The 7,193-nt window shown below is 41.3% G+C and overlaps 1 pseudogene; it reads right to left on the bottom strand.

Moving 5' to 3' along the window:
* LOC101986313 overlaps positions 1 to 6,543 on the bottom strand; it is a 12,361-nt pseudogene extending 5,818 nt beyond the window's left edge.
* Positions 6,544 to 7,193: the final 650 nt, after the last annotated feature.

Below are 7,193 nucleotides of genomic sequence, written 5' to 3'. Positions count from 1 at the left end.
ATGTAAGAGCTAGCCAATAAGAGGCTGGAACTAATGGGTCAGGCAGTGATTAAAAGAATACCGTTTCCGTGTAATTATTTCGGGACATAACTAAGCTAGCCATGTGGGCGGCCGGGCGCTGGGGACGCAGCTCTGCCGCTCTTATTTCAACACAGAAGCCTAATGTACACAAACCTGCACGATGTTACCAATGAGTGCAATTTGTCAAATTATGGGCAACAAGCTCTAAAAAATATTCCTCATGACATATCGGTAATCCCATATATGGATATCTTACTGGTCCACCCACTCTCCAGCATAAGCTGTCATAAGTGTTTTTGATCTTGGCCACTCTAAAGATGCCTCGATAGTTTATCCCCCAGCCATAATGAATGATGCTAACTTTTGCCATAGGAGTTTAAAATCTCCATTTTTATAAAATAGACAAACAGAAAAATCATAAGAAGTTGATTATATAGAAAGAAGTCTAAAGGAGATATTGAGATATTATCATTCTTGATTTTATAATCTGTAGTCAGATCAGAAGCCCTGATATTGAAAACCATGGCTAGCCACTTAATTCTGTTGTACTTTGCATCCCATGGTGCATGAAAATAGGCAGGGGTAAGTAGTAATATTTGCTACATAGGTTTTATTTGGTGATTATATACATTAATGCATGTGGAGGTTTCATAAAATGTCAAGCACCTGGTCAAGTTTCAATAAATGTTGGCTATTGTTACTTTTTAAGAGCAATAATAGTCTAAAGTAATAAGCAAAGAGAACTGTCTATTTAAATTTTGGAACCTTAAGCTATTTCTTTAATAAAAACATCTGCCAATGAACAGTTTTAGTGAGGAAGGAGATACTCCAGTCAATAGGTACCAGGTCTATTGCTGTGGGATAGCTGTAGCAGCAGAAAGGGAAGGTATGCTGACAGAAGCATCAGGTGTCACCATGCATCAGCAGCCAGGAATCAAGAGAGTGAACAGGAAATGGGACCACGTTATAAAACCTCCAGATCTGTCCCCTCTGATCCACCTACAAAATTTTATACAATTTTCTGAAACAGCATCATTCACTGGAGACCAACCATTCAGAAGCCTAAAACATCATCATGGGAAGAAATGCATTGCAAAGTGAAAGGCATGTTTGTGACATGAGGCCTGTAGAGGCAGAATTAGAAACAGATGCTCTCTGCTAATGGGTGAATGTTTTGATAATTAACTGATTTTATTTTTAGTTGAAAATAACATAGTGTCTACTCCTTCAGGAATATAATTTTTTTGTAACCTGGCACAGATTAGGCCCAAGAATCACAACCTGTGGGGGAAGGACACTTTTATGTAAAATCATGGAACTCTAGCAGGGAGAGTTTGAAAAGCACAAATGTTTCTCACTTGAAGGTGACAGGAAACTGATTTGTGAAAGGGTATCCGGAGAGAGGTCTACTGGCAGCCCAGTCAATGAAAAGAGGCATCTTTGATATTTCTGTTTTTCTATAAGGAATGTTCCCACACTGCCACTAGACCCTGGAGTTCTAGACCCTCTAGATATCCTGGAACTATTTTTAGGCTTTGGATGCCAGTCCTTAGTTTTAGACTTTTGGTGCAACTCCTTATTTCAGATACAAAATAGTTTTTCTTTTATTCCAATAAAAGTCTGAAGGGTATGTATTTATAGTGGAAGGAGCAGAATCAGGGGAAGAGAGGGATGCTTAGTGAACAGTAGCAAAGCTTTCTGAGAGCAAAGTGCCAGTGACTTTTGTCTAACACACCAACAAGTTTTCTACCTGAGAGAATCTGGAGGTTTCCAAACACTATAGAAACTTGGTGGTGGGACACGGATGCTTTCAGATCTAAGGAACAATAAACAGCTTGTGTCTACTTTGAAACACATTCAATTACTGCTGTTTCCCTCCCAGAGGACAGTTCATTTAGAGCTCTGTGGTTTTGGGAGCTGTGAGCTTAAGGCTGGCACAAGTATTGTGCCAGCTGTTCACACTTCCTACTGAGATCCAAAGAGTAGTTGAGATCCCCCCAAAAACATCTCTGGCTTCTCTGTGTTGGTGAGTCTTCCTGGGTTTTACTCAAGGATGGGCTGGCACTGCTGGGTGGAAAAGCAGATGGGATAGGGTCTGCAGAGCTCAGATTATGCCAGCTGATGGGGGAGGAGGGGTGTGGAGGGTGCCAGCAATTTAAATGGTGACATATGCATTTTGTAGGCTGCTAGCATGCGCACATTGTGTTTAATTTACAGTTTTTGCAAGTCACAAGCATATGCTCTGTCACTTCTTGTTGTCTTCATGGTAAGCTATTATGTACTTTACTGAAATCTTATGTCTTCTCTGAGCGACTCTTGCTTGTAATCATCAGATTAACACCATATGTTAACTCCACCCCCTTTGCCCATGCCAGTCATCCTCTAGGCCTCCCTACAAACTATGCATTATAGAGACACAAAGGAAATGTGAGGCTGACCTGAGACCCCTAGTGGGAACTCAGTAGGGAGTTGGGCCAGAGAAAGGGTTGACCAACAAAAAATCCAGCCGGGGCATAATCAGAGTAGAGAGAAAGTAAATATTCATAGGAGATGCTCTGTAAGCCAGAAGCTTGAAGTGGAATGAGCACAGAAGGCAGAGAGACCTGAGGACTGAACCCAAAGAAACAGAAAAATCCAATGGTGCCTCTAGCAGGAATTTCCTTTGTCTATGTCAGAGAACCAGTGAATTGCAATTGAAGTTCCGGGTGTCAGCCTACCAGAACAGTATCCTTTGAGGGGCCATTCTCATTTAAGCAAGACCACGAGACTGCAGACCCCTGAATGTCATTTCCTTCTGCTGTGCCTTTGCATTTTGGCTCAGCTCTCTTTCTCTGGTCTCTAGAATGGTACGAGGAGATGTAAAAAAATCTCCACTGCCTGTATTTATCTCTTAGGAACATCCTGTTCTACTTGGCATTTTTACCTGTAGATTGTCAAGAAGATGACCCCTCCCTAAGCTGTACTGTCTAATTTGATAATAATAATAGTTTATAGAGAGTTTTGATGAATAACCCAGGGAGAGTGTGAGTTTCACCTTAGAAGCTGCATGGATTGTAGCTCAAGCTCATGACTAAGTTGAATCCCAGGAGCCCAGCTACTTTAAATTCTTTTAACCTTAATGTTGGGAGATCTTTTAACAGGTCATTGAGTGCATCACAGCTAAAACAAAGCTTTGAAAATAACAAAGTTAGACTAAGATGTTTTTGCTACATAACTTTAAGGTGAAAAACCCAAGAAGACATTCTGAAGTTTTAGAAAGGCACATAGATGAATGCAGGACTCTTTAAGGTCAGGGAGCAAGAACAAAGAGGTCCTATTATTACTGGATGGCGTACTTTCCTTGCAAGGCTTGGTTGATGACCAAAGGTGATGATTAATTTCTTATAACCTATTTATTCCATCAATCTCCTGACACAAAAATATATTGATGAATGACTTTTTCATGTATAAAAGTTTAGGTTTGCAATTCCTTAAAAGATTACCTTTCAAGATACGTAATAAAGTGATTTGTCCTTTAAATGTAGGCTGCCCGTAAAAGACCTGACAAGAACACCTTCCTTGGCCACATGGAACAAGTTGAGGGTTTTTGAGATAATTTGGGTTTTTTTTTTGCCTGCAATACATAAAATGTTTAATCATGCAAGGGAGATGGAAAGCATGTTTTTAACCTATAATCATTCACAAAAAAAAGATATTAAAGAAATTAAATGCAACTGTTTTGACTCTTGTACTGCCTGGAAGATTCTGTTGGGATATAAAAGCTGTGAAAAGGCTTGGGAGGAGAGAGAGACAGAGTGAGAGAGAGAGAGAGAGAGAATAAAGAAAAAGAGAGAATGAAGAAGGAAATCACTAAGAGAGTTTGAAAGTGCTTTTCTCCTAACCTCTTTCAGATAGAAAAGTCTAACATCGCTGACTTTGTGGATTCCTTTTAAACCCCTTGTGCTTCTGGAGGCTGTCCTCCCAGACAGCAGTACTCACATACTTCGAGCAATGTGAGAATATGAAGTTGCATGTAAGCAACAACCACTGAAATTCGATTGTTTCCACTATGGAAATTCTCCACAAACTTCATTGAGAATCTTTGCACCCCTTTCTGCATTCCAAATTCCATCAACATACTACTGTCATAGCCAGGGCACTAGGCGCAGAAGGCTGAGAAAGAGGCTGTAGTGACTTTACAGTTAGTTGTTTATGGCAGAATTTATGACAGCATCATTTCACAGGCCCTATGAACAGCACCAAGCTATTTCTGAATATCAAGGTGGGCACAGATTCTCTAGGAAATCATACAACTTGGTAGTTGTAAGAAACCTGCAAACTCTAGGTTTTCACGTATTCTTTTGAAAGACTCTAAATGAATTTAAGGCCCCTCAACCCTAAGACATTTTTCTAAAACCTTATACTCACTCTATCTTGGAAAAAAGACAGTCGCCCACACACACATGCTGGACTGCTTATCCTCCTGTGTCCTTGTGAACAGTCTTTAAACATAACTCCATTCTGGGAATTGAGGCAAAGACAACCCACAGATGTTGACTCAGTTCCTGATGTATTGATTTAGTCACTAGAACAAGGTCAGGAAGACCACAGAGATGCTCTCCCTTATCACCTGACCACGCAACTATTCTCCTGCCCTGGAATAGACCAATTATTGCTAGCAACCCTTTGAATAAGCCAATCCAATAAGTTGGAAAACAACCTACAGGTTCCCCCCTTGTGTCTGTGGCTTTTTGCTTTAAAATATGGACTGTAACAGCTATCGGATGTCTTCATATCCCGAACCTGAAGGGCCCTGTCATGACAGAATAAAAATCCTCTTGTTTTTGCATCAATTGTGCCTGTGTGAGTGATGTCTGGAGCAACTCCTCCCTGATGTTTGGACATCTAGTCCAACACTTTCAAATTGCTTTCTGTAACACATTCCTGGTTCTCTACTTAATTTTGGGCTCACTGTATGAAGGCCATGTTTTTTTTTTTTTTAATTTACTTACTGTGTACTTTGGAAGGTTTTCAACTCAGTTCTGTGAAATGACCTACAACTCAATCTCAGAGGGAATAGAAACATATTAAATATATTTAATTTGCTAATATCTCTCCAATTCCTTCTTTTCCTGCAAACAGCAGACTCATATTTTTCTTTTCTTTTTTTTTAACTTTTTTTTGTTTCCAAAACTACAATGTGTGTTGGCCTAACTGATGTGGGATTCCCTTCAGTATGCTGTGAATAACATTGGTTAATAAAGGAACTGGCTTGGCCAGATAGGATAGAACAGAGTTAGGCAGGGAACACTAAACTGAATGCTGGGAGAAAGAAGGAAAAGTTAGAGAGACGCCATGGAACCACCAGCAGAGACAGATGTGCTGAAACTTTGCTGGTAGACCATGAACTCGTGGTGATGCACAGATTAATGGAGATGGGTTAAATTAAGATGTAAGAGGTAGCAAATAAGAAGCTAGAACTAATGGGCCAAGCAGTGATTTAAATAATATAGCTTCTGTGTGATTATTTCAGGAGTCTGGGTTGCCAGAAAACAAACTAGCAGCCTTCCTTACAACACCTAATTCTCCCTCTACTCATAGTTTATTTAATTCATCCATAGTTACCTCAAAGATTCTGTGTAACTTTGAGCGGTTTTCAAACATTTAACTGCTATTCAGAATAAGACATTTTTATTAGCTGGAAATGCTGTACTTCAGAGGTTGAGTGGTTGCCTGGTATGCACAATGCATTGAGATTAATTTCCAGCATAGAAAAACATATCACAAAAAAGTATTTACTGACAGAAACATAATTTTATGTCATTATTATTCATGTGTGTACAAATAATTATAATAAAAATTATATTAAAATATTTCTGCAACTTTACTCAATACAATATGGCATTTTATATTGTTACCTTTATAGTTAAACATTTATATTAGTTATTATTCACAGAATTGCTTTAAAAGTTTTAATCACCATTAAGCTAAAATCCACACCTTACAAGGCACTGTTTTAGATTATTATTAGCACTATATTTCCTATTTGGTCTATGTATTGAGCATTTATCCAAAATTATGGTATCAGTTGTACACAAAAGATGCCCTATGCCCAAATAACTGGCAAAACTTTATTCCTTCCTTATGTGTAGAGAGAGCCCGACCTTTGGGGGCGGGACGGCCTCTGGAAAAATGTCTATAAATTGGGGTGCACAAACGCTGGTGACCCTTTCTTCCTGTTTTCCTGTTTCTGGGCATCGCTGGAACTTCGGTTGCGTGAGTGCTCCATTTATATTAAAGTTGCTTTTATATTATAACATTTGGCCTGTATTAATTTGATCCGCCTTCACTTGGTGCCCAACGTTGTGGCCCCTTACCGCACCAGGACCGGGGCGCTGGCCACAGCCCCCCCACTGGTCCCGGTGCAGCTTTGTGATTGAGATTGGTCGCCGGAGGACAGCTTTCCGCACCGACTCTGCTCGCGACTCCCTGTGCGCGCTCCCCGGCCCAGTGCGCTCCGGTGTCCGATATCGGGCAGCTCATTAGCCTAGTGCAGCCATTGTGAGCGAGATTGGTCGCCTGAGGGGAGCTTTATGCATCCACGCCCGACTTTGCTCGCGACTCCCCGGCCCAGCGCGCTGCAGCGTCCCCAAGCGCGAGCGGGCACGCTCTCTCGCTGCTACTGTTCCGGGGTTTAGATTGCACTTCTGGGTGCGCTTGCCTGCGCGCCGCTGCCTGTCCCAGCAGCGCCTGCTGCTGCCGCCGCTGCAGCCGCCACCTCGCTCCGTCTGCCTGCCCGTCCCAGCGGCGCCTGCTGCTGCTTCTGCAGCTGCCGCCTCCCGAGCCGCCACGTGTGTGAACCACCACAGTGGCTGATTTGGTTTGATTCAATATAACCTTCTTCACACACATTATAAATCCTCAGGCAGAACGATAAATTTCCATTTTGAGTTGTTTCAGACAAGCCCTCCACGTGGACTCAAGTGATCTCTTCCACCACCTCTGGCAGAAACCAGCCATTACAGGTAAATTTTCTTCCATATATATAAAAAAAAAAAAAAGATGTCTGAGAATATTACCCTTGAGAATTTTAACGGCCTTTTTGAATGTGCCATGTGGGAGATCTTACAAGAGGTGTCTAGCACCCCACATCTATGCATTCTTCTGGGATTAGTAATTTTCCTTGGCACTAA

Source organism: Microtus ochrogaster, assembly GCF_000317375.1.
Source record: "Microtus ochrogaster isolate Prairie Vole_2 chromosome 14 unlocalized genomic scaffold, MicOch1.0 chr14_random_3, whole genome shotgun sequence".
Lineage (NCBI taxonomy): Eukaryota > Metazoa > Chordata > Mammalia > Rodentia > Cricetidae > Microtus > Microtus ochrogaster.
The sequence above is the reverse complement of the archived record's forward strand: the minus strand, read 5'-3'. Positions and strand labels throughout refer to the sequence as shown.